Genomic DNA, 25,522 nt, shown 5'->3' with positions numbered 1-25,522 from the left:
CTGGCTGTTGCTGGGCCTGGTAGTTCATCGTCTCCTCTGCCCTCATCTTCCCCCTCCCCCGACGAGCCTAGTTTAACATGGTGGGCAAGAGGATTCTGTTTCTTGTTCTAGTGCAGGGGTGGGCAAAATATGGCCCATGCGCCAGATGCAGCCTGCAGCGGATCTTTGTCTGGCCCGTGACGGGTCCCTCGGTCCCACCTGACCCAGGCACCATCCGGCTGTGTTTTCCTGCTGCCCACTGGGCACGAAGCACAGATGGGGCAGCTCCACAGTGGGCCTGCCTTTCTAGGCAGTCCAGGTGGAAGCAGCTCCTTTTGGCTGCTGCTGCCACCGACTTCAGCCCCACGGTACTGGTGGGGACCTACTCTGCACAGCTCCAACCTCGCACACCCTGTGCCTGCTCTGGGTTTGCCTGCCCAGGCTCAGCAACTGTAGTGTGGGACAGAAAGCTGTTGTTCAGCGTGGGGTAAAGCAGCCTCTCCCCCTCACCACTGCTTGCATTTCCTGGTGCAGCCGCCTGGAGCCTGAGTTGGGCTTTCCTGCGTCTACTCTGTGTTGCCATCGCTACCCCACTGGGCAGTCCAGAGGCAATGGTCACATGGTATAAACACAGGGCAGCCCAGCACGGGTGCTGGGTCACTTCCCATGCTGTACAGCTGTCCCTGCTGGTACCATGGGGTTGGGGCTGTTGGTGGCGGCTGAAGGAGCTGCTGCCACCTGGGCTGCTTAGAAAGGCAATCCAGCTGTGGAGCCACCTCAGCCCTGCTGCATGTGCAAGGGGTGGCAGGACATCCCACAGCTGGCAGTGGTGGGGAGGCACTGCAGAGTTCACTGGCTCTGGGCTGTTGCCGGGTGGGGCCTGACCGGCTTAGGGGGGTCCTGTGCATACCCCACCATACCTGCAAACCTTGCAAATACCCCCTCCCCCCCACACACAATCACACATCCCACAAACACTGCAGCCCCCCACATCCTCCCCCCCCCACACGCATGCCTCTGGGGGGAGCCCTGTGCACTGCTACACTCACACACCCCACCACACACACACACACGTATACATACAGCCACCCTCCCCATCCACATACACCCCACATACTCACACATCCACTTACTTCCCACCAACCCTTACCCTCCATGCCAGATTTGTGAATGATACCAAATTATGGGGGAGGGCCATCACACCGTAGGACAGGGTGGGAATACAGGCTGACTTGTATACGCTCTCAAGGTGGACTGACCAAAACCAGGTGGCCTTCAATGCAGAGAAGTGCAAGGTGCTGCACCTCAGTAGGAAGAACCCCTAGCACACTTAAAGGCTTGGTGGTGCTACACTCACTAGCACCAAGACCAAAAGGGACTTGGGGGTCTTGACTGACTACAAGATGACTATGAGCCACAAATGTGATGTGGTGGCAGGCAAAGCTAACCAAACTCTGGTGTGCATCCACTGGTGCATCTCAAGCAAAATGAGGGAAGTCATCCTTCTGCTTTACTCAACCCTAGTGAGACTGGATCTGGAGTACTGCATCCAGTATTGGGCCCCCCACTTCAGGAAGGATGTGGACAAGCTTGAGAGAGTCCAGAGGAGAGCCATGCAAATTCCCTGGAGGGAAGGCCATATGAGGAGACGCTGAGAGACTTGGGACTCTTCAGTCTGGAGAAGAGAAGGCTCAGGGGGGACTTGGTGGCAGCCTACAACTTCATAAGGAGGTACATCAGGACCTGGGAGAACATCTGTTTACCAGAGCTCCCCAAGGGATAACAAGATCTCAATAGCCATAAACTTCAGGAAGGCTGATTTTAGACTAGACATAAGAAAAAAGTTCTGTACAGCGTGTGTGTCCAGTGTCTGGAACAAACTCCCCCCAGAGGTGGTGCAAGCACCTACTCTGGACTCCTTCAGAAAGCAGCTGGATTTATTTCCTGTTGGGGGTCACTTGATTCCAGCTGACTTCCTGCCTATGGGGGGGGGGGGGGCTGGACCTGATGATCTCATGAGGTCCTTTCCAGGCCCTAATGTCCATGAAATCTATGCCCCCCGCCCAAAAGTACTAGAGTAAGTCTCCATTTTGAGCTATTACGCAATCACCTCTATGCACACAACAAAGCGCACACAAATTTGGGCAAAATATTTTTTAAAATAAAATTAAAATATGCTATTGCCAATGTTTGATTTTTAGTATACAGTTTGTTTTTTCTAGTTCCAAGATGGCAAACCCCCTTCTCAAAAGGAGTACTGGCAGCAAAGGAAGGGACTTGTGGCAGCAAAGGTCAGGAGTTAGGGGCTCGGACTTCTGGTCCCAAGAGGGCGACTGGGGGGCGGGGCACCTATCAAGGGGTGGAGCTACCCTTGCAGCCCTCGGTAGCTTGCCAAAACTCATTAAGTGGCCCTTCACCCAAAATAATTGCTTGCCCCTGTACTAGTGCCTGGGCCACACACAATTCACTGGACCATTTCCCAAGTTTTCAAACATGTCGTTTCTGGCAGGTAGCAGGAGGTAGTGTTTTCTGGTGGGGAGGGCACAGAAATACATGTCAGAAGATCTGGCTTTTTGTTTTGGTAAACTGCTAATTTTTCTGCTAGTCTCTTTGCTAGTACCACTTCATGACATTACCTATCTGTCTCAAGTGATAATGATCTTTGGTCCCTTCCTCCCCCCCATTATTACACAAACCCAGTGAAGTGCCTAGAATTTGTCCCCATGCAAGTGGAAAACCAAATGAGATTGATAAAATTCCTCCTTCATTAACAACTTACAGGCCTGTTAAGGGAATGATTTCTAGCCTAGCAGTGTCTCTCTCTCAAAATCCCGTGGTTTGAGTTGCACATCAGACAGAAACATGTTAAATAGTCCACTTTTGAGCCTATAGTAATTGTCGTCATCCCTTTACAATAAGCAAATGCTTAGGTTCAGCAGTGACAAACAGTAGCATATTATGTTACCCACGTGCAAACTTAACTATGCTTTTGACAAGCAGCTGATAGTTGAATAGATTTGTTGCCTCACAATCTGCTTGTTGCCGTTTGTTTAAAAAGACTCCTAAAACATCTATAACTGTAAGGAGATTTAAGTGTAATAGAGCTGGTATAAAATCAAGTGCACATTAGTGTAATATGAGTAATAACCCTGAATAGCTTCAGTACTTGGCCATTAATGGCTGATTCCATGAATTTGTCTTTTCAAAGTCCCAGCCACTAGAGCTCACTGACATCCAACTAATTAAGGAGTGTTTCAGCAGAAGGTGCAGTGGTGGGGCAACATACCATCTTTGTTAGAAAACTCTTCCCTCTTTTACTGTTTTTCCTGGTGTGCAGTTGGTATCTGGAGTTGCTTGGTATTGATTTTTTCCTCCTGGTTGGATGAATGAAACAATGAGAGTTTACAGTGAGGGCTGTGAATAACAGACACTGTCATTCGTACAATGAGTTCCTTTGTTGTAGGCTAATATAGGCATGTATACTAATATATGCATGTATGCAAACTCTTCGAGTTTTCCTGCAAGTAATAATTGGAGATTCTGGGGTTAGCGGATAGGGCACTAGGCTGGTAGCAGACTCAGCTGGGTTCTTTTTCCAGCTTCGGTACCGATTTCTGTGTTTTGGCTTTAGCCAAGTTTCTTCACGTCTATGTGCATGAGTTCTCCCCTTCCATAAAACTGGGATACAAATGCTGGCCTGCCTTTTTAAAATGCTCTGAGATTTAACAAGTGAAAAGTGCTGTGTGGGACTTGGATGCAGTACTTATCCAGATCTAAGTGGTCTTCATCCACAGCACTTTGGAAATTAAAGTGATTTATGAGATGCAGATGGGACCTCTGAACAACTGGCAGTGGGGCGCAGTGAGGGGTATTAGATCAGTTCCTATGGCCATAGTAGGCAGTGGCTGCACATAAAGTTCATTCCTAATATAGGGATATTACAGGCTTAGTGCTATTCCCTGCGGCTAACATGGGGAAATAGCTGCTGGAACCGGCAATATTTCTAAGAATAGAGCAAATTCTCTTTTCTTTTCTTTTCTTTCTTTTTTCCCCCCCAGTTTTTCTACAAGTGCAGCCACCATGCTGTGGCAATGCAGTGTTGAGCACTGCAGGTTGGCGGGGCCTGTAAGGCACCTTAATGAAATGCAGATCCTCTTGCCGTTAGTGAAAGCTTTTGCAAATTGCAAACAGGGATTAAACTGGTAGAAAAAGCCCAGGGCCCTGTACCTTATCCTACAAAACACAGGGGGTTCTCTCCTGCAAAGACACCAAATATGCTGGGGGACTGAGGCAAGTGTAATGAGGTGGATTGTGACAGTCTTCCCCCCAATTTAAATCCAGAGAAGTAGTTTGTGGAAGCTTTCTTGCCTGGGTTGCCCCACCCTGACCTCTTCCCTCCCCCTTCTTCCCCCCCCCCTCAAATTAATAAACCAGTTGCATAGTCCTGAAAGGCCAGTGCTATGCAGAGAGTGGGAGAGATCACAGAACGAATAGGGGTGGGTTTGTCAATGCACAAACTGCACGGGGCACAAGAGACGGAGCGAGAAGGATCGTACAGAAAACACGAGTGACAAGCAGCAAAGGTGTCAAAGCAGGTTTGTCACTAATCAGCCCAACTGAAAGCGTAACGGAGAACTAGAGGCAGATAGAGTCTGTCAGGGAGATTTAATTTGTCAGAGAACAGAAAATACTCATAGGCCTGTCTTGATTGGAGTAGACAGCAGGGCATGCAAGTCTCTGCATATGCTGAAGTGATCCAGTGGTGTTGGGGGGCCATCCAAGTGGTGGATTCCTGCCATGACGGGGACATGGGAATAAGAGGGCTGAGGGGGAGTGCACCTGTTTGCACATGCAGAGTCCTAGTGTAATAGGCTCGGGCCATGCACCCACTCCATGCTGCTAACAACACCCACCGTGACACCAGCCCATTCCAGGCCTGCTGGGAAACCTCATGAGTTGTGCCAATGCTCACATCCTGGTGCAGTGGGAGAAGGCAAGCTGTAAGCACAAGGGTATTGCTTGTTCTCCCCTGCTGTGAACCAGGCAGCACTTCTAGTGGAAATACCAGCCATGTAGCCATACTGAGTGAGTGGCTGAGGTCTCTTTCTATGATGTGTATCCTGGCAGAGGGCCCTTTGCCTACTCGTTGGAGCTCCGACTGGAACTCGGGAGACCTAGTTTCTGTTCCTTGCCCTTCCTCTGATTTGCTGTGGGCCCTTGAGTAAGCCACTTCCCCTCTTTTCCAGAGTGTCTCTCCCGTGACATGTAGCAGTGGCCTGTCAGTGTGATGAAGGTTAATGGCTTAATACCAGCATAGTGTGTTAATCCTTTTTGATGGAAGGGGCTACTTAGCCCAAGTGCAAAGTTTGTCTTGGAGTAAGGAAGCAGTTACAAGATCCAGGTGCTGGAATGGGCGTCTGGGAGGTGTAAACAGGGTGGACTTTTGTAGTGCCCATTTCCTATGAAAGGGGAGGGATAATGCTTGTATTAAGGGATAGGCCTGGATCTTAAGATGTCTGGGTTCATTCATTAGCAAGCTTAAACAGTTCCCTTAACCTCTCTGAGCCTTGTGCAGAAAAAAAAGAGAATATTCCTTTCTTCCCACCTTTTTCCTGGATCTTACAGTGTGTCTATACAACACCAAACACAGTGGAGCCTGAAAATAGTAAAGTGCTGCACGTAACCTGCTGTCCAATGGAGCAGTTGTGGTAAGTCAGAGAAGACCCCAATTTCCCTTTCTGTCTCTGCCATTGGGGTGCGATTTCCCTTTCTGTCTCTGCAACAGGTGAATGACAACAGGATTTGCAGATGGGATTCAGCATCTTTGGATACTGAGAATCTGTGTCTTTATCCAACTCCTTCCTGTTGGGCCAGAGAATCAGTTAAAACAGGATTTTTGAAGAGGGGCTGGGACTCCCCCACGAGTGCCTTACTCCTGGCTTTCGTGCACTTGCCGTTTAATTCATGCTAGGCCAATTGGAAGGTTACCTCAGCGTTTCAGACCCTTCCATGTAGGTGCAAGCAAGGACTTTTGAAGGACTGTCCTTTCCAAGACCACTTTGCTTTATCCCTACCTGTGTGTCTGCTAACTTCCCCCTGCATTAAGGAAGGGCATGTGAGGAAAATGAGGAAAAGGAGTGTTTGGAATCACCTCTGCTTTGTCCACACTCCAAGGTGAAGATACTACCGAAGAGCATAAGTAGTGCTATAGTCCATCCAGCCCACTGCCACGTCTCCAACAGTGGCAGAAGTGGATGCTTTAGCGGGAGAGCATATAAGCATATGCCTAAAGTCTGTCATACCCTCCTTGGCATCCACCTTCTTTGGTTTAGAGATGCCAGAGGATACACCCCTGACTTCTGTTTAATAACTGGGCGGAGAAGCAAACGGAAAAGATGTTAGGATTTGGGCCCAGTTTCCCTTGAAGTTGATGGGAGTCTTTCCATTAACCTTAGGCATTGGCTGGAATGGGATTGGAGAGAATGGAAGAAGTTGCAATCTGAGGGAGGCTGACTGAAGCCTTGCCTGGACTTTGTCCAGGTGGCCGGAGGCAGGGAGGCCAGAGGATTTCTTTAGTGCGCAAGTGATAGGGAAGAAGAAACTCCCTCTTCTTATTCCTCCCAGTTCCTTTCAGTCCAACAAATGGGCTGCTGCTACACTTTCATTGCTGGCATGTTAATGAAAGACAGGCCCTTGTAACTGAGCTTCTGTCTGTGATCTGAAGATGGATTTTCTCTTAAGACGAGCAAAATGAGCCATCCTCACCCAGCGTGGAGATAAGGAATGGTGAAAGATTGCTGGTGCTGAAGCATATTTTTTGTTGGGAGGCTGCCATTCTTTCTGCCTTATGACTCCTCGTTAAAACCCCCAAGACAGTCCCTCCTTGTCAAACTATAATACAGATGAAGCAAGGATGGGAAGTCAGCCCATTATGTTCTTTGTGATTCTACTACACTAAGAACTTCATTAAAGGAAGAGAGGGAGAAACCCTTTTCCACAGTCTTTGCACTCCAAAATAAGCCGTTTATGTGATTAATGCACATAGCTGCTGGAGCCTGTGTTTGCAATTACATTTTCCCTGAGCTTTGTGCAGGTGTGTACAACTATCCCCATTCACAATGCAGCTTTGTCAGAGCTTGCCTGCTAAGTAGGGCTGGGCATAGTCAGCAGTGGAATGGGAGACCACTGACCACTTCCCAATGGCTTGCAAGAAGCAGAGATGCAAATTGAGCTACGGACGTGTTGGGCAGTAATTGAGTGCCCCAGCATGAAATTGGTGGATATTGGGTGTCTTGTGATGATGATTTTTCCTTGTGCTGTAAAGCTGTGATCAGTGTCATATGCACTAATTAAAATTCTCGCAGCACTTTCCACATACACAGAGGTCTTAGGCAGCATCCTGGCTGGATGTAGCTAACCTCATTTTATCCCCCTAAAACTTCCCCTTCAGTTTCCAAGGAAATCTTCACTTCCATTGAAAGCTTGGTTTCTCTTGTATTATGTGTATATACAGTGCTTAGCACAGTGGAGCATCGCCTCTGACTGCTGCCTCTAGGCACTACTGCTATGCCCTTCCCTGCTCCCCCATAGAAAAACACTTAAATCAATCTCTACAGATACTTCAATTTTCTCCTTTTTAATTCTGTAGCTCAGAAAAGTAATACGTAACTCACAAGTACTCTAGTTTCTTGCATATCCTAATATCTAACCCTAGCCATATTCCAGGGGTTCCAGTCAAATTAGTGGAATTTTTCTGAGATTGTTTCCAAAAGAATTTGGATTTGGGAATAAAATGTTCCCTGCATTCTTATGAGCTTTCTTCTCCCAGCTCTCCCGGATCCTTTAATTTCTACTTGCCTCTTCAGGGGGAAATTCCGTTGAATAACACCGGGCTCCACAGTACTCCTGTTTTGTACCACGAGTGGAATTTGAACCACTTGGGCAGGGTTTGAGTGAGTTAACAGCCTCTCTGCAGTGAACAAAAGGAAGATTTGAAATGCTGTGAATTTTCCAGACACAAGTATGTGGTGAAAAAATTGGTGCTGCACTGCAGTCATGTGTAAGCTATGGGCCAAATTCTATGATGTATGCGGTCACAACTCCATTGACTTCTGTGAAGTTTTGACCATTTACACCATCAGAGAACTTGACTCACAACTGATGCATCTTTGTTGAGGGTTTGTACTGCAGCAAAGGAGGGTTAAAAAATTGTGGGGAGGGGGGAAGGAAATGTTCTTCTACTTTAAATTAAAATAAATCCAGAGCAGAGAAGGCCTTTTGTAAGGTCTGCTGAGTTAATGGATTCATAATGACTTTTAAAGCTTCACTTGGATAAGAAATACTGTTCATTTCATAATTGCATATAAATATACTCTCTCATAATCCAGGACAGTGTAGCAAAAGGAAATCTATTGGCTTAATTATAAATCTTTTTATTATCTGGAACCCTCCTGGAATCAAAAAAGCCCCATATTGTTTTTACTTTTAGAGAAGCGTTGAGTGGGGGGGAAGGGGTTCTCCGTGTTAAGTGAGGTATGAGGTATCGGACAGGGGACAAAAGAACGTTGAAGTCTCAGGGCTTAAGATGCAGAAGCTCGTTTCCTAGTGGTGTGCGAGAGTATTCTCTGTGGCATGGTCCCAAGGGAAATACTCACCAACCCTTAGTGGTTTTGTGTGCATCTGCACCAATGTGGAAGATCAAACTACAACTCATTCATGGTCCTCTTGACCATGTAATTTGCATGATTCTGACCTCCTCTGCCCCACATTTTTGGACGCGTGTCAGTGCAGAGCTTTTTGCAGGTGTTGAGTGCAACAGCGTGGGTATTTCTGAAACTTTCCAGTTAATAAGGAGTAGCTAATTATACTCAGAGATGATGGAACTGTGAGTGAAATGGAAACCACCTGGACCAGGCCATGCAAGTCTGTTCTTCTGCCCATATGAAAAAAAAGATGATGATGGGGGATGGACAGATTTTCAGGAGTTCTGACATTTTTAGGGCTGAGCCTGTTTAGATGTAGGAGGGATTTGGACCAAACGATGTCAAAAGCTTTGTGGTATGTCACAAGTGACTGCAGCATAATGTAGTGAGTGACTGAGATGGCTTTACATTTGTCAGCTAGGCTACTGGTAGCAGTCTAAGTGTGGCAGCACAGAGCTCTGTGTGGGTTATCTCTGCTGTCTCAGGATATCTGCCTCTGACTGCCGTGTAGACATAACCTGTGGTGATGGACTTTCTACTTAAAATATTGATACTAAGGGTTTTGAGTAAGTGACTGGGAACCAGATGTCTTAACTTCTGTTCCTGTCTCTGGTGCAGAATTGCTGCATGATCTGAGTAAAACATTTTAACTGCTTAATACGAGTATTCCTCTATCACTGGGGTGAGCAAAATAGCAAATTCGGTCAGTGGCCTGACTCCATTGCCCAGCAGCCCCTGTCCACATGGCTGGGGCCAGTTTCCATGGAGACCCCAGCCGCAGCTGCGTTATGATGGTGCAAGGCCAGGGTTTCCGTGAAGACTGGCCCCAGGAGTGCTGGCAGGATGCAGAGTTGCTCTGGAGCCTAGCTGAGATGTTGTGGCAGTAACAGTTTGGTCCAGAGCCAAGACAGCTGTGATCTGCAGCGTGCACGCTCCAGGCAGAGCCATGCAGGCAGTAGATCATGACTCTGCCCTGGCTCCTCGCAGCGGTGACAGCATAATCTGAAGTTGGGGCAGAGCCACACCGCTGCTTGCACACCCCTGCCTGGAGTGCGCATGCTGCAGATCACAGCTCTGCCCTGGCTCTGGACCATGTTGTCACTGATGCAAGATCCCAGCCAGGCTCTGGAGCAGCTCCCTGCCTTGTTGTGCACCCTGCTAGCAGGGGCAGTGCTGGGGGGGGCCTTTTGGAGGAGCTGTAGCCACCTCTCCCAGCGGTGCCAGCCCTACATAGGCAGGGACAGCTGAGCCCACCACCCACAGCATAGACTCATCACTAGGGAGAGGCTGGTTCTATTGCTGTCTGCCAGTGCTGCTGGGGCTGGTCTCCATGGAAACCCCATCCCTGCGCTATGACAGCGGGGCTGCTGCTGGGGTCTCTATGGAGACCAGCCCAAGCCACACAGGCAGGGGTGGCTGGGAAATTGAGTCCACTGATGGCTGGATCTGTCCCATGTGCTGGACCTTGCCCACCCTTGCTCTGTCAGCTTTGTGAAGTGCTGTGAGATCTTCAGCAGAGGTTCAAGTGCCTTGCCTTTGAGTGAGGTCATGGACATCCCAAGTTTCAGTTTCAGGCACAGAAGTTAACTTGCTGGAGTTAACAGCTTGTATTGGTGCCTGTGCAATACAGTAAGGGCAATCAAGTTGCCAACGTGCCACTTTGCTGGCTTGTGCTGAGTATTGCGTGACATGCCTTGCAGTCTGAAGGCAGAACAAGAAACAGCAAGAAGCACTGGAGCTGCCATTTAAAAAATCAGTTTCAGGACATATGCACAGGGATGATGGACATGTGGGAAATCCCTGAAATCAGTAAAATTTTGGCAACAATTACCATAGAGTGGTTTCCTCTATATAGAAAGAGGCATATATAGTAACTGGGTGACCCAAGTGACTGAGGGATCTCCAAAGCTCTCTTCTTATCTCCCACCCTATCCTCAAGTGCCTTGAAAACTATTGCATTTGCCTTGCTTCTGGAGGGGTGGGGCAGTATTCTGCATATGGAGCTCCTGTTCATATCATTGGTAGATCCACAGCCAGCTGATGGCCTACAGATGTGCCTTGATTGTTTGTCTTTTAATGGCCAGTATTTGAATGGGATGACCTCACTGGCAGAACTCCTCTGTGGGTAGCTCCTCTTTTTGAAACCACAGTGCCTGTAAGCCTTGGCTGATGCCACTCTGCATGAGGAGATACCAGAAGGAATAGGCTTCAGGATTGTAATCATAGGCCCATACGAACAAACAGCCCATTCATCACACTCTGGCTCCCCCTTCCCTAAGTGAGCCCAACACCCAATCATTGCTTTTGAAAACAAAGAGAAACTAATTAAGCTCTTAAAGGTTGAGCAGCCCATTTGTGCCTGATGGAGATGAACGATGCTACCTTTTAGTTCTGAACGCTTGCCTTTATTCTCTTGTTCTTAGGCGGTTGTTTGCAATTAAAGGATCACTCCAAACTTAGGGAAGCCAGACGCCCACCTTCTGCTTCCTCTTTTCCAAAACCATGGGTCAGGATCAGATGTGGCAAATCTGACATCCACCTGGCTGATCAATGTGGCAGTGCCTAAGCATCCTCATAAATCCTCCCCATGCCAGCAGCATCCTTAGCATCTGGTGCTTGATTGCCAGAAAAGTTCCTTCCCCTACCCAAGGAATACAAAATGACTGAGTCTGTAAACCTGTTTGTAGACCTGGGCTGGGGACAGGCATTACCTATAAACTAGTTTCAGTGATCAGAAACAGGTTTAAACCTGTAACAGAACAGATGTTAAGTGCATATAAACAAGTTGGAAAATGGCTGAAACTGGTTTGAGATAAACCTGGTTGAATGTAATATCAGACTCAATTTATTTGGGTCAAACTGGTTTCTGCAACGTTTGTCCCAAACCCCTGCCTGGTTAATTAAACCAGAGTCCCCCAGCATCCCAAATGCTTTGCAGCCCTGGGCAGGGCTCTCTACTCCAGAGCAGGGCTGGTCCCACCCCTCTGCTGCATTTCTGGATCCTGGCTTTCCCTTGCCTCCCCTCCCCCCACCACTCCCTTCTCAAGCAGGGATTCCCGCCTCCCCTTTCCCATAGCACAATGCAGCCAGCATGTGATATGCTAGCTAATGCTGAGAGGTGTCTGTGTAAGGCAGACAAGTCAAAAGCAGACAGACAGTGTCTGCCTAGGGCTTTTTGTATCTAATCAACAGGTAATAGCTGGTAATATTTCTCCATTCCTTCCTTGGAAAAAAGTTGTTTAAGAAGAGCTTGAATTAATGAGTGAGGCTTTTGTTTTCTTGATGGGGTGCTAAATGCTGTGTTATCAACTCCCTGCTGGGCTGGTAAGGAGCAGCAGTGGAGTGGGAGGACATAACACTGCCCTAATCAGAGCGTCCTGCCAGGGCCTGGCCACACTCTTCCCCTTCTTCCACCCCCTCAGCTCAGCACTTTAGAAGGGAAAGGAGGGCTTCTCTAGCACCCGCCGGCTCCTGAGCTGAGCAATTGCAGGCATGTGCCTGCATTTTCTGAGTCTAGAGGGGGTGTCTGTATAGTTACAAACCAGTTCAGCCTAAGCAGGTTAGACTAACTTGCAAAGATTGAATCAATTCAGGCTCAGGCGTTTTGAATGTCTGTCCCTAGCCTTGGGGTGTGGACAGCTGAAACAATTGTCTTGAATTTAAAGCAGAAAAGGAGCTTGCTTATTATCAGTTGGTATCTGCTGACCTGTTGTAACTCTTTCATTTGTCCACTCCTATCCTGCAATAACTAGAAAGTAGAACTGTGATAACTTAGCCCTTGTTTCATTCATGAATAAGCTGTTGCAGTTTACCTTCTGCTTAATGTGGGGTAGAAGCAGACACAGTAACAACAGATCAACTTCATGGCAAACTTCTGCCCCTTTTAAGTTTGTAATTTTTTTGTCTGTCCATATTCTCCATTACATAAACAAATACCTTTTTATTGGATGCTTAAATGTTGGGCTTCCTGCTACATACCTGATCTATAGATATTTCTCTGCATTAAAGGGATGCTGGCAATTTAGACAAGACTGGTGGCCATTTGCTGAGAAAAAGTTTTAGAGGCTACTAGCCCAATTATAAAGACATTTGGTAAAGGTGCCTCATTGATAGTCTTTGGGAGTGAATTTCTAACTTATTTCATGACTGTGCCTCCCCCACGCCCTGGAAAAGCTCTTGCTGGGGTGCAAATTTAGATCTGTTATCTCATCCCATGTAGCCCATGGATTCTTCATGTTATCTGCCATTTAATGCCCATTGTGTATACCTGGCATGGGTCCACTGTCTGCTGGGAAATTGAATATAAATGTCTCTTAAACCAGACAGTTTCCATTTGCAGACTGATGTCCTTCCAGTAGAGCCAGTAATTCTCATAGGAGTTGCTGCTGGGACCTATCTGTCATGATGGTACCAAGCAAGTGATCTGTGAGAACTGAAACCGTAAAAACAGGAGACTCGGGTGCTAGCGGGCTCATACACTCTTATGTAGTACAGCCCTTAGAGGGAAACTGTGATACAGCCTGGGCTAATAGAGGTTTTACGTGTAGCTGGTTGCAACAGTTTCAAGGGAGTGTATTCTGTTGGAATATGAGGTTCTGAAATTAAGTACTTTGGGAAATAATATCGATTTTGCTTGAATTTGGGATGACTAGGGAAAATCATTGAGTGATCGTGTGAAAATGTCATATTTCAGCATTTTTGAAGAAAGTTTCCTGTCTTTGTTTTGAAATTTCACTCAGTCCAACATAAAAATGGCGATGTCCTAATGAAATGTTTTGATATATGTACAAACTTTTTTTTTTAAATTTCTTTTGTAAAGTATTTTGAAACGTTCAGTTTTTATTCAGTTGTGAAATCATTTATGAAACAGCTTCAACCTTCCAGTTCTACAAAATGAAGGCACCATGCTTGAAGGTTAAATCAAAACCAAGCATCTTTGATCTCTCAATTTCTACTGTTGTCAGCTGCTTTTTAGATGTTCTGACGGAAAATGATCTGTATACACTAAGGGGTGTCGGTTGTAGCCGTGTTGGTCTAAGGACACAGGCGAACAAGTTTCTTCAGGTAAATGTGGTGTCTTTTATTAGACCAAGTACATAGTTGGAAAAATTGTTCTTTGCAAGCTTTTGGGCACAAACGCCCTTTTTTCCCCTATGCCTGAAGAAGGGTGTTTGTGTCCAAAATCTTGCAAAGAACAATTTTTCCAACTATTTTCTTGGTCTAATAAAAGATATTACATCTTCCCGAAGAAACGCGTTTGCTCCTATATAGATTACCACTTTCAGTCCTGTGTTTATACAGCGCCTGACACGGTGAGGTTCTGGTCCAGGACTGGAGCTCCTAGGTGCTGCTGAAATAGCAATATTGCTATTAGCTTACGAGATGATCTCACCCGGAGTGGCTCTTCTCTGGCGGAGCTAGGCATGGTGTGGGGAAAAACTTGTGATGGGAATAAATACAGCTAGCAAGTGGCTGGCAAGCAGCTTAAGGAAAGACTAACATTTTGCAGTCATAGATAGCACAACACCTCTGGAAGAGCCACAATGAGCTTCATTCATGAACTCTCTAAGCTTTTTTTTTTTTTTTTTTTCCTGTTACCACAGCAACATGTCCAGAGTTTTTGTAAGATTGGGGCAGGGGGCTGCAAAGAATAAACCAGGTGGAAGTTCCAAATCATCAATTTTCCTGCAGGAGAGTGGAGGGGAGAAGAGAGGAGGAACACCTTCAAGAGCTCTGGGGGTGGTGAGGATACAAAAACTGACTCTGAAAGCAAGTGGAAGAAACCAACAAATCATTTTCTCCGCCCTCTCACCTCTACTTTGTGGAGAGGCAGGCGGTGATGGAGGAAGGGCAGCTGGCGATCTGGGCTGCTTAGGATACAATTAGGAAGTAGCACGTGGCTGTTCTGTAAATGTCAGCAGGTGCTATTTAAAGCCATGCTTAAATTCCAAAAATCCTTAATGGAGATCTTTTATCCTCCCAAAGACTGTGTTAAAAAAAAAAAAAAAGAGAGAGAGAGAGAGAAATAGAGGGAGGGGAAAAAACAAATTTTAGAGGTACATGTTTTATAGCAAGGAACTGCTTTTAGGTAATGGTAAGAAATGATTCAAGAAATGGGGGAGAAAAACAAACTGAATATATCTATTTTTTTTTCTACCCCTGCTGGAATATGCAGCATATTTTATTTAAAGAAGGCTTTGCAGATCTTTGCATTGCAGTTGGACCTAGAGACCTCAGCGAAGTTCAGACGCCCACTACACCAAGAGCTGTACATACACTTCCATAGTGTACATTTTCTTGCCTGAAGAACATACAGAACCAAAAAGTGGGACAACAAACAAGAGATGCATTAAGGGCAAGTGACTGGCCCGAGCTTATACAGCATAACTGGGATCACAGCCAGTGATCCCAGTCAGTCTAGTCTCTGATCAGCAGTACGCTTCTTTTGATGACTGCTGATGTATGGTGTATTCATTACATGCTCTCCAGAAGAGCAAAACTGCTCTGAGGCCAGACCTGCGGTATCTGACTGCCCCACTACACCAACTGAAGTTGATGGGAATCCAGGGAACTCTAGACCCTACAGGATTAAGCTCATAAGTAATCAATGGCTTTTCCTTCTGTCTGGAAGTTGCTGGTAAGGGTAGAAGGAAAAAGCAAGTCTTGTTTCCATCATTATTCAAAATTTACAGGGGTCAGAACTTAAAAATATAAATTGCTTGCGTAGGCAATTGTTCCCTGCATCCAATCAGGAACTATTAGGGAATGTTCTGATTTATTCTTTTATTTCCTAATGATTACAAAAGGCAAGACTCGTAACAAATGAAATTTTGAGGAGAGAACAGTTAGCATCTGCTTTCAAACTTCATTCTCATCCCAAGCTTTCAATGACTTGAAATTTATTGTTTGAAAGTTGTGCCGAAATGTCAGTGTTTCCCATTGAAATTCATTAAAATCTCTTAAAAATGGAGCCACTTGTAGCTGAATGATGATCTCTCAAACTCTTCTTCTTCTAGCTGAGCCTCTAAAAGGTCAACTTTTCCCCCTGCACTGCACCCTGGGCCCTGTGTACTGCATGCTGCACATCAGACTAGATGATCATTTCTGGCCGTAAAATCTGTCTGTACACATGCTCACTTTCTCCCTCCAGCGGCTGTGAGGGCAATGCTCTTGCTGAAGCACAGGCTTTTGTTACTGCATGTCCAAGGCCTGGCCCCTGTGGATGCCCATTGGATCAGGATCTGCAGTGTGGGCCAGCTCTATTACAAGCAAGCTTTGTCACAGGGATTGAAGGAATCCAGCCAGCTGTGCAAGCCCCAGGGACATCTCTAGTGGCAGATTCTTTGTGCTAAGCCCTTTCTTTTACTGCCGCAGGGAGGCACCATGGAGCATCGTGACGTGGGGCATCTTTACATCTCAGTTCCACAGTGCTGGCTTCCCAGGTCAGGGAGTGTAGTCTTTGAGCCTGGTTTCAGTTCTTGTTAGCACCGGACAGGGATGAATGTGAACAGAAGTGACTTCCCATTGAAAAGCCCTGAGAGGGCAGGCTAGGGATGGGAAGAAATGGTGAAATGTTGCCAATTCTTATAATATTTCAGACTTCCATTGGTTGCCCAGATTCTGGAGGCACATGGCACGGAGAGCTGCAGTCCCCATTTAAAACCAAGGGCTGTTCCAAGTGTCCTGCTCCTCACATTTGTGAAGAGGGTCTCGAACACGTGACCCCAAACAGTTCGGCACTTGGGTACCAAATCAACTCTCCCTTCCACATTATTAGTCCTTAAAATCTCTTGGTATTTAAGGCCACGTATAGACTAAATGAGGGGCATGTGCGCATGATATTTTAAAGCAGGTTAAATGCTTTTGCACCACTTAATGGTGTTGGTGTTTGCACGCCTTGGTGGCGTATTGTGGCGTAATTCCAGCTGCTGTAGCAAATTCAGCAGCGTAATGCACCTTAAATGACTTGGGGCACAGCAAACTAAAACTCCTCCGAGGAGTTTTAGTTTCCTGCCCTACAGCCATGGAGCCAAAGCACTGGGCTCCGTGCAGCTCAGGGGCTCTGCAGGCAGCTCATGCAGGTAGCCTGGCAGTGGAGCCTGCATACCTTTTCCCTGAGCTTCATGGGGGCCTGGTGCTTCCTTGCGCGGCTGCGGTGCCCCCTGGGACCGCCTGATCCAGGTGCTTGTGGGTGGGTGCTGCCTGGGGTGGGGGTTCCCACTGCTGCGAAGGGAAGCACCAACCCTCCCCTCCCCACTGCCAGAGGCAGGTCAGTGCACCATTATGTGCACGACACGGGGGTCTACTTCACTCTAAATTGAAGCGGTGTTCTTAATAACCCACCGCTTCAGTTTAGGGCCCCCGTTTCAGCTGCACACACCCTTAGTTGGCTTCATGGTTGTTGAGGTCTGAGTGATGAAGTGTGAATGTTTGAGGCAGGCAATTCAGGACACGTGGAGGAGAAATGTTTTGTGACGGGAACAGGTGGTCTGTGAGTCCAAACTCCACTCCCGGATTGCATTCTTCCTCCTGTGCTAACCACATCTGGTCTTTGGGCTTTCCCCACTAAGCTCATCTCCATCTTTGTGGAGGGCCTTATAAATTCACCTGATAGGATATGGGTGCTCTGAGAAAAGACCTGTATGTTCTCAGTTACTACTGTGTGTGCCTAACTGGGACTACCTGAGGGTTAATTATCATTTTAAACTGGAGCTGGGTAGGAATTACCATCAAGAGGCTTTGGGGGGAAAAAAAATCCATTTGGTTGCACATTAACTGGCATCTCCTGTAGTTCTGCACTGACTCCAGGGAGTTGTAGTTCAGGTGCCTGAAGTCTTTGTCCTGTCCTACATGGCTTAGTCTTTGTCCAGCCTACCTCCCATGAGTGTCCCAGGGACTGAGAGCCGTGCAGTGCACTGCGGGGTTCCAGTGAGGGTAGTGCATCGTGGGAGCTTGAATCTAGCCAAGGAGCCCTGTCTTCAGGGTAGAGTGGAGGCAGGTGGCATTGTGGCATTTTCAGCTGTTCCTGTTGAATGTAGAAATGATTCTGAAAGGAGCGAGAGAACCTACTCGCACATGATGGGCACGGAGAGTTTCAGGGGATGTTTCTCTCATCCCAGTAAGAAGTAGACTCTTGGAAAAGAGGAAGAGATCAAACGCATTTCTTGGTAGTAGGTACAGTGTAATTCAGTTACACTTCTGAAACATTAAAATCTGTTTGAAAGCTGGGAATATAAAAAGAACCAAGGAATTGCTAATCAAGGCTGAATTGTCTGTGGTTTTGGCTAGTGATTCCTTGGCCCTTGTACACATGACTAGGGATGGGTAGAAAGGGAAGCAGTGGCAAAACTGAAGAATAAAATCAGAGTGTGATCTACTCTTTATTTATTTATTCATTTATTTTTTAAAGAAATAAAAGAAGGGGTGAGGAGGAACACTTCCCCACCATGCAGAATTAACTCCATAACTATTAGAGAAACATTTCGACCCAGACATCTATTTCTCTACTCTTTTTCTGTCTGTATTCAAAAGCCTCCAAAGTGTCAGCATGTTTCCATGCAGGCGAGGATGTGCATAGCATCTAAACAACATCATGTCAGTGTGGTAGAGAAAATTCCCACTGAGGGCCCTGCAGGTCAAAGCAAGCTAATATATGATGCCCTCCATTGCACTATCAAGCATGAGTTGTGCTGATAAGTGTCTGTGTCCTCTGTCTATTAAATCTTGTCTACTGTATAAGCAACACATGCACCCCACTTCAGCCCCCCCGAATTGTCTTTCTAAAGCAGGTGCCTGTGCTTGGCAAGGAGCCACTGGCTGCCATGCTTTTTAACTCTTGCTGTGATATCGGCAACTTGTCTCTTGGTTGTTTGTACGATGCAGCTCAGTGTCAGGCCTTGCCCTGGTGCCGAGCCTAAGCATCTGCATCTTCCACAGAGTCACGGCTTTTTGGCAACTAACTCTCTTAGTCCTTTGGGGACCTTTGAAAACCTCAGGCTGGATAACGCAAATCTGGGGGCCGGATATGGTCCGTGGGCAAGGGGTTGAGCATCCCTGCCATAGCTCAGTGTGTGCCTTTGAGCTCAGCCCAGCACTCCAAGCAATAGCACCTGGATTTTCAAAATGACATCAGTTTGCATGTTGTGTCCTGAGTCTGCCAATTCTTCTGGCTATGTAAAGTTAAGACAGTCACTATATTGACTCCCTTATTCCTTGCATAGAGCATTGTTAACAACCTCTGGACAATGGCTGCCGGTACTTTAATATCACCAGGAGATGCTGACTCTGGCACTGCATTCATTATAGAGGCTGTTTTAAATTCAAAGGAACATTTAAAATAATTTATTGCATTTATATCCATAGCTGTAGCATCAGCCAGGACCAGAGCTACATGGCACGAGGTGCTAGGCAAATGCCAAGCAAGAAGCAATCTCTGTCTCAAAGACCATACAGCCTGGAAAAGACCAAAGGGTGGGAGGGGACGAGCCCAAAGCAGTCAGGCACAGAATACACCACAGAAAATGTCTTCTCAGTTCCAGTCAGTCTACCAAGCAGCACTGAGCAGTGGACTGCAGAGGCCATGAGCCAGGTAGTTCGTTGAGGGGCCCAAAGAGTCAGTAGTCATGGGACCTATTCCAGACTGGCTCTGTAAGCCATTTAATGGGTACTTCTGTTCCCTTCACCTGTAAAATTGTGACTGATATTTACTGCCCTGAGCTGACAGAAGCAAAGAGAGCATTAACGAATGCTTGTAAAGAAAGCATTGAAATACCTGGGTAAAGTGTTGCTGCTGCTGCTTGCCTCGATTTTAAAAACAAAACAAAAAAACCCCTTTCCCCCAAGCTGAATCTCCAGATTTCATCCACAATGGCCCTTAGACAGGACCAAGTGGGACCATCTGAGTGATGTGCTAAGGACAGGGTGGATATTTTCATCATTTAGGATGTATGAACAGAGGGGTGGGATGAATGTTTGCATTCCTATGCATGACACTGCCAAAGGAAACAGCCAGGTAGTAGGGCTGTGTGAAGCTTTGGTATCTGATTTGATTTGGAGGAGACTTGGTCTGATTTGGGGACTGAATCGCCAAATCTGAATTGAATCGGGAGACCAATTAAAAGCTCCGAATCAATTCAAAGCATCCAAATAAATTTGGAAAAGATTCGGTTGCTTAGGAGATTCAGCCATAGACTAAATAGGCAGCTGACAGAGCTGCCTCCAGCTGGGAAGTCTGCTGGGGTTAGGGGGATATGTTACTTAGGGAGAGGGGTGGAGGGGCACAGGTGCAGCTGTGCTGGGAGCGGGGGCTCTGCCCTGCTGCTGCTTGCCCAGCCGGGGTGGGAGGACAGAAGTGTGGCTTGCTCCAGGCAGAAGGGGGCACGTGGCAGCAGGGCCGAGCCCCTGCTCCCAGCGCTGCTGTGCCCGCATCCCATGCTTCACGTGTTAGCTGGCAAGCGGTGGCAGGGCAGAGTCCCTGCTCTCAGCACTGATGCAGGCATGGTAGGGCTGGGAGCAGGGGCTATGCCCTGCTGCTGCCCGGACTGAGTTGCGCCTGCGTCAGGCTCCCCCGGCATCGCGCCGGCTGGGCAAGTGGCAGCAGAGCATAGCCCCTGCGGCTCCCCCCACTAGGGCAGAGGCAGGCACAGTGGGAGGAGCTGCAGGAGAAGCCCCTGGGGCTGCCCTGCCTGGCCCCATCCTCCCAGCACTTAAAAAAAACAAAACCCCAAAAAACCCACCCTGCACTCACAGGCTCTGACAGTGGTGATTGGGTCCTCTGGACACTAGTGGCAGAGTTGCCCTGCACAGCATGGTGCAGTGAGGGGCATTGGGGATCAGCCCCCTTCTCTTGGCACCCGCATGGCAGCTGCCCCATGGCGCAGGCGCAGCATGGCTCAGCACAGCACTGCACATTGTCTGGGAGCTGGGGTGGCTCCAGCAGTCCGCCGGAGCCTGGCAGTGCATGTCCCCAGGTCCCAGACAGTGCACAGTGTCCTGCTGCAGAAGAACCTGAAGCCGTGCAGTGTGCCTGCCTCTCCCCAGACGATCCAAATCACTGAATCGGTGCTGAATCTTCCAAAGCTGATTTGGCCAAATCGATTTGGGACAGCGATCTGAATTGAATCACCGTCCTCCAAATGGGCCAAATTCAAATCAAATGCTTCCCTATTTGCATAGGCCGACTGGGTAGTTTGTGAAGCAAAGGCTGCAAATGGGCCTCAGTGAACTAATGGAGAGTGCCTGTGACATAGAGAAGGAGGAAAAAAGATGCAGAAAGGCAGGCAGACGGACACCTTTAATCTTTTACATTATCTGCGTCTGGCTCTGGATTTGCAATGCGGCTGGTGCCTGCGTGGTCAAGCCCACAAATGAAGAGTGGGTGACGGGAGATCATTGATGCTGTGAGTAGATGATGTTTCTGGGCTATGTGGGGGAAGCAGGGAAATCACGGACATCTGCTCTTGGATTCAGTCTTCACACTGATCCCTCCTTGAACCTGACAGTCTGGCACCTCTAATCCCCAAATCCCGCCAGCCTGCCACAGTCAGCCACCCTAAAACTCCATATCAGTATAATCTGCCTGTCCAGCAAAGCTCCTCTGTCTAATAGGTTGTCTCTTGGCAGTAAGGAACGAGATGTGCAGCTGCTTTGCATGATACGGACCAAACAAGAATTTGGCCTTGCTGTCAAAGGCTGCTGATTTTCCTCACCCAGCTGATACAGGCACGCTTAATCAAATGAGAATCAGATGCTGCCAGAGAGGACTATTAGGAAGAAACTTTCAATTGCCACCTGAATTATAGTGGTGTTTGACTAGATCTGCAGGGCAGTTTAATCATAAGTTTGTGAGCCTGACCTCTTGAACGGGTTTGTGCAGTCCATGACAAGGATGTTTACAGCCGCAGAAGCGGGCATGAAAAGGGGTGGGGGAGAAGTTTTAATTGTTTAAAAGGAGATTGGCCAGGGGCTGTATGGCCCAGTGAACAAAACACTGACATAGGACTCTGGCAAGCTGTATTCAATTCACTGCTTTGTAACTGGATTTCTGGGTGTCACTTTTGCCCTTCTGTGCCTCCACTTCCCTACTGGGAAGCTAGATATGGCCAGAATGGGTTTTTTCACCCAACTTTTTTCCTTTTTGTTTTCCAGTGGAAAATGCCAGTTTGCTGAAACCAACACCTCTAATGAAAACACAGTGAGCAGTCCCATGCACAGGATGTTCAGGACCCTGAGAGCGAAAGCATCCACCTGGGGTGTGGTGGACATCAATTGCAGTCCCAGTCCTGAACCGCCCAGAGCAGGGGTTTAGGCATGGTTCACTTATACCCCAGGCAAGTACCTCAACCCTGGGAAAACAAGAGATGCATACACTTCAGACTCTCAGATTTGTTCCAAAGAGGAGAAAAAAACAAAAGCTTGAAACCTCAAAAGCTTTTGAAGAACAGAATTCTTGTTTCCGACCCTGATCCCCCAGCCCATCAGAAACAGAGACTGATGCTGACTGCATCATGCTGAGGTCTTGACTTGAAAAGCAGAGTCCATCTAGAAGCTAGGGATGGTTAGTAGGTCCGTGATTCTCAAACTGTGTTCTGCCTAGCCCTGGCTGCTAGGACCACTGGCCAATGGAGGACTGACTGCTCACATAGTGCTGTCTGCTCTCCTTTTTTTGTAGCAACTACATTGAAATATAAGCAGCTTGAAGTGCATGGGAAAATTTGCTGAAACTATTTCATCATGGAAGCTCTGGCTCTGGTTGCCACGGGGGTGTTGTGGAAGGGCCGGAGACCTGGCAAGTGCCTATCATTGAGAGGTGGGATAATGAGAGAGCAGTTCCTATATACTGTGCCCTCGAGACCAAGATGTAGAGCCCAGTTGGCTGAGTGGAGCAAGGCTGACCAACTCCTGCATATTTTAGTTGCCTTGTCATCATTCTGTGTTTCCTCTGCCTGTTGTGTGCTCTATGCATTGTTGCAGTTTTGCACTATGGTGGTGCATAGAGAAGTCTCAGCCCTGTTGTGCTAGGTGCTGTATAAATGCATAACCAAGAGATGCCCTCTACCCTAGGCATCTTGCCCCATGAGTTCACATCTTGGGTAAGACTGCAAGCTCTTTGGCCCAGGCGGTGTCTTTTTCTTAGATGTTTGAACAGCAGCTAGCAAAACGAGGCAATTACTGGAGTGTCTCAGCAATTAGCAATACTGCAGTACAAATAATAACTGTGAGAGGGCTGCATCACTGTGGAAAGTTGGTGAGCAAAATGCTCGGCAGTGCCTAAGTGATTTGGCAATGATGGTCTCTGCATCCAGTATGCTTTGTTCTGGGAAGGCAGGACACATGCTGGACTCATGCTGGACTCACAGCCTTGCTTAAGTATTTTAAGGCCAATTTCTACTAGGTGACAGGAGGAGATGCTTGTCTAACAAACCGTAGCTTGACCCAGACGGCAGCTTCCAGAGGGTGATTGATTTTATTTCTTTCCTTCCTTCAGAGGAGGCAAAAGATGTTTGTGAGAGGAAGAGCTCAATTAACAGTCTTTCTGTTGGATCCTGTCCATGTGCAAAGAGTGCTAAAACTCCATACATCATCCATTTAGCACCTTGTTAATAATTGAGACACTACATCACCAACCTGACTCTTTATCTATTATTTGGTAGCACAAAACGTCTAGGCATCTAGTGTGTTTTCAAAGGTGTGTTGTTGTTTTTCCCCATGGGCTGTCTGGCCCTTCTAAAATTGGACTGTGCGTGGCTAGAGCAGTGTGATGGATAAATCTTGGTCAGTTTGGTGTCTCAGTTCAGAGAGTTTCTTCAGCCTTGCATAACTTTTACGGTTGATAGAAAGGTCTCCTTTATGTCTCAGTTGGCAGGAGTTGCTGCCTCCGGGAATAGTTAATCCTTGATTTCTTGTTGGGAGAAAATATTGTCCATGGACATGTCTAAGGCTGGCTGCAGTTCTCTGTTAGCAAAGGTGCTCGCTGTGGTCCTCTGTCTTTCTCTCCTGTCCAGGTCTGCTCCTAAACCAGTGGGACTCTTTCCATTGCCTTGATTGGGCTGTGTATCAGTCCCAGGCTGTGCAACCTGCAGGGTTCGCAGTGGATTCTAACCCACCAGATGGAGTGACAAAACTTTCATAGAGACGCAGGGCTGGAAGGGATTTCAGATCATCTAGTTCAAGCTCTTCACCCTGCTCAAATTAGGATCATACCTGTCTGAACCATTTCAGATGAATATTTGTCCAGTTGTTGTCTTGTGTGCATTATCACTTGGGAATGGATCTATCCATTGCATGATACCAAGGATACAGGAATACCAGGTGTCCTCTGGAGCCGTGTACACACCACGTGGGGCTAGTTTATGCTTCCTACATGCCACAGCCGAGACTGAATTCAGGAAGCATGCACCACCCATGCCAAATCTTGGAGATGAATCAATGTAACCAATTTAGCTAACCCCTGGGCATGTGCCCAGAACCATGTTCAGGTGCTTTTTCAATATGTTTATTGATGCCCCTTTACAATAGCTACATTGCTTAATTGCTGGAACTCGTTGTGTGCGGAGTGGGAGGAAATCAGAATGACAGTGCCGTGGAGGCAGTGCTGGCATTCGGACATTGCATGTCTCACTCCTCTATCTAAAAATTAAACCTATTGCACAGGGAAGTTGTGACGGTAAGTGTGTAAAAGATTGTGAAGAGTTCAGGTGCTACAGTAATGAGGGATTTGAATCCTTTTTTTTTTTTTTGTAAACCTTGCATCTTGACAAAAATGGCAGTGCCCTGACAAGCATTTGGTTGGGTATCGTAACCCCTTGTTTTAGACCACAGGCTTCTACCAATGAGGTTGTGAACGGAGGTGCATGGAAAACTGATGTCTCTTCGGTTCACAAACAGTTCCAAACAGTAGAAAAACATGCGTGCTTTTGGTTAAACAGAAAATAGAGTTTTGTATTCAAGCACATTTAAAGGCTTTTCTTTAAAAAAAATTAAAATGGAAGGATATTTAAAAATAAGGTCCTTTTGAATTTAAAAAAAAAAATAGTAGTAAAGTTTCAGAATTTGTGGCATTGCTAAATCTGCATTTGTTTTCACCAAAAGAATTTCACCTGGCTCTAGCTGTGTGGTTATGTGTATAACACAGCCTTGTTAGAAACCTGCAATTGAGCACCTTGCATGTTACCATGTCCGAGGCTGAGCCTTTTGGCTTGCACAGACCTTGTCTAGGAGGGTGGGCATCACTAGTTCCAAACTTGGTGGCTTCAGCAATATTTCCCATTCATTTTTTTAATTGCTTCTAGCTATTTTTCCTCTTCCCCTACTTCAGTCAGAATTCAGGAGCTCCATGTGGTTCCAATATCACTGAAGTTGTTTAAACCTACTTTTTGTTTAGGTAACCTTACCCTATTTTAAACATGTACCAGCAAGGAGGACTCATTATTTATTAACTTACAAAGTGGTAAATTTCAAAGCTGTCATAACACTAAACTCATGTTCATTTTAGTTATTCTGCATAATTAATTATAAAGTAATAATTTGTACATCATGATATTTTCATTTCAACATGAAAGTGAAAGACTTGGAGCCGTAACAGCCTCAGGCGGGAGAGGGAGAGTGTAGGAAAGGCTTGCAGATGCTTCTGCTGCTGAATGAATCTCAGTTTAGCCTCATTGGCCACATTGCCTTCAAATGATAAAAGAGAGAGGGGTACCAGTCCTGATTTTCACTGGCATGGTGGTTACTAAGCTTCCCTGGAGATTGGGTCCTTAGTTTTGTGCAGACTCAGGGCATCAAGGGAGTTCTGCCCTACCCTTGTCCTCTGTATGGTGACAGTTGGAGGGCATAGTGTTATC

Source organism: Crocodylus porosus, unplaced genomic scaffold, assembly GCF_001723895.1.
Source record: "Crocodylus porosus isolate Cpor-Errol unplaced genomic scaffold, CroPor_comp1, whole genome shotgun sequence".
Lineage (NCBI taxonomy): Eukaryota > Metazoa > Chordata > Crocodylia > Crocodylidae > Crocodylus > Crocodylus porosus.
The sequence above is the reverse complement of the archived record's forward strand: the minus strand, read 5'-3'. Positions refer to the sequence as shown.